We start from the raw sequence: 2500 nt of genomic DNA, 5'->3' as shown, positions 1-2500 counted from the left end.
GGAGCCGGCCGCTGGCTTTGCGTTCGTGTGGTTGGGCGAAGTTTCGTGATGTTTACGAGATGAGGAGCCGGCCGCCTATGTCGGCGTTTGTGGTTGGGCGAAGTTCCTTGACGGAACGAGGAGCCGGCTGCTTATGCTGACGTTCGTGGTTGGGCGAAGTCTTGTGATATCCTCGAAACGAGGAGCCGGCCGCACGTGTGTGCAGCCTTCGTTGTAGGTCCATGTTTAGAGATGCTCACGAAATGAGGAGCCGGCCGCTTATGTCGGCGTTTGTGGTTGGGCGAAGTTCCTTGATGGAACGAGGAGCCGGCTGCTTATGCTGACGTTCGTAGTTGGGCGAAGTCTCGTGATGTGCTCGGAATAAGGATTCGAAGCGCTTGGATTGCCGCGTTCGTGGCTGGGCGAAGTTTCGTGTTTGGCACGGAACGAGGAGCCGGCTGCAGGTTTTAAAGATTCTCGCCCGAAATCGATCAGTCGTTACCGTTGTCTACGGACTTCGGTAGGACGATCTATTCCAGGGACGAAGACGTCGACGTTGTGCGACGCCCGTTACATTAGCGTTTTTATGCTCTTTCGGGATTGTCTGCGACGTTTGTCTCCGTCCGAATTTTTTACGATAATTGTCACTAGATTAGTACGCAAACTAGTTGAACCGAAGATTTTGCGCCGATCGACTGACGTATTGACCCTTCAGTGGGTCGTCTCAGTCATTGGAATGTCATTCTCGAGGAGGTTCGCAGTTGGCGTCTCGTATTTCGAGGGAAAGTCCATTGCGACTAGTACCGAGAAATCGAACATAAAAGATTACCCTGAACGGTGGATCACTTGGCTCGTGGGTCGATGAAGAACGCAGCTAATTGCGCGTCAACATGCGAACTGCAGGACACATGAACATCGACATTTCGAACGCACATTGCGGTCCTCGGACACTGTCCTCGGACCACTCCTGACTGAGGGTCGGTTCCATTACAAAGACTGCCCGGCCAGACGTTATGGCTTGACGAAGTGACGACGTAAAGGTCGTCTAACGTTGATCCTGTACCGAAGGTCATTTGGGCGAGTTGGACGGTTTGCCGCGTGACGATCAACGTTCTGTCGTTTCGACGCCTCGTGTGTTGGAATGATGAGGAGTTGTTTTCGTAACGCGCCGTCTTGAATTGCGAAAGCATATATTGTGGTGTCGTGGTATTGCTCGATCTGCGCCCATGACTGTAGACATGCGATCGTCGTGTCCGAGAAATCTGAACGACGTCCGATCGCTTTAATGTGCCAGTTGTCGCGCGTTGCGGATGAGCTTTCATGAGCGCACCCCCGAAACACCGAAGCACTTTGCTTGGATTCGCATGATCCGCCATACGGAGCAGGAGATAATAGACGCCTTTGAGTAGGCTAACTCCCTCGCGTAAGGTACGTGATTTTATGAGCCGCCAAAGGTTAGTTTCGGAACGTTTCGATGATTTGAACATACGACCTCAGGACAGGTGAGACTACCCGCTGAATTTAAGCATATTATTAAGCGGAGGAAAAGAAACTAACTAGGATTCCCTTAGTAGCGGCGAGCGAACAGGGATTAGCCCAGCACTGAATCCCGCGATCGTAACCGGTCGCCGGGAGATGTGGTGTTTGGAAGGATCCATTATCTGGCGAGTTCGCGGCGCGTTCAAGTCCATCTTGAATGGGGCCATCGCCCATAGAGGGTGCCAGGCCCGTAGCGACCGCTGCGGCTTGCTAGAGGATCTCTTCTTAGAGTCGGGTTGCTTGAGAGTGCAGCCCTAAGTGGGTGGTAAACTCCATCTAAGGCTAAATATAACCACGAGACCGATAGCGAACAAGTACCGTGAGGGAAAGTTGAAAAGAACTTTGAAGAGAGAGTTCAAGAGTACGTGAAACCGTTCAGGGGTAAACCTGAGAAACCCGAAAGGTCGAATGGGGAGATTCATTCGCGCCTGTTGTTGGGATTTACTGACTGTGGAAACGGCGACGTTCGCGTTGGCTGTTCCCTTCGGTTCATCTCCGGCTTCGGACGCGTGCACTTCTCCCCTAGTAGGTCGTCGCGATCCGTTGGGTGCTGTTCTACGGTCTCGAGTGTAGCCCGTGAGCTCGGATTTTCCGATGTTTACGGACACTGGGTTTCCGAACAGCTCGCTCGACGGTTTACTGATGGCGGGAGGCCGCGACTTAGTTCGCGTCCGGCCCGTGGCAAGTATGTGAATTGTGATGGCGATCGGACCTAGTGCCGATTCCGTCCGTTTGCGACTGTTCGCCGCGGTGTTCTTGGACAGACCTCTTGAAACGCCGATCAGCGACGCTATTGCTTTGGGTACTTTCAGGACCCGTCTTGAAACACGGACCAAGGAGTCTAGCGTGTGCGCGAGTCATTGGGAATCACTAAACCTAAAGGCGCAATGAAAGTAACGGTTCACTTTATGTGAACTAAGGGAAGATGGTCGGTCTCCATGACTGACCCGCATTCCCGGGGCGCCTCATTCTCATTGCGAGA

At 53.0% G+C, this 2500-nt stretch overlaps 2 non-coding genes across 2 annotated transcripts in view; both read left to right on the top strand.

Annotated features, from left to right (window-relative positions):
- Positions 1–805: 805 nt before the first annotated feature.
- Positions 806–960, top strand: LOC123687206. Its single transcript, XR_006748945.1, has one exon. It is a non-coding gene; the product is annotated as a 5.8S ribosomal RNA (ribosomal RNA).
- Positions 961–1467: 507 nt separating this feature from the next.
- The window catches only part of LOC123687970, a 4012-nt gene continuing 2979 nt past the window's right edge, over positions 1468–2500 (top strand). The window contains exon 1 of the ribosomal RNA XR_006749671.1: positions 1468–2500. This exon is cut by the window's right edge and continues 2979 nt beyond it. This is a non-coding gene — a ribosomal RNA (large subunit ribosomal RNA).

This window comes from Harmonia axyridis, chromosome X (genome assembly GCF_914767665.1).
Source record: "Harmonia axyridis chromosome X, icHarAxyr1.1, whole genome shotgun sequence".
In the NCBI taxonomy this organism is placed as follows: Eukaryota; Metazoa; Arthropoda; class Insecta; order Coleoptera; family Coccinellidae; genus Harmonia; species Harmonia axyridis.
The sequence above is the reverse complement of the archived record's forward strand: the minus strand, read 5'-3'. Positions and strand labels throughout refer to the sequence as shown.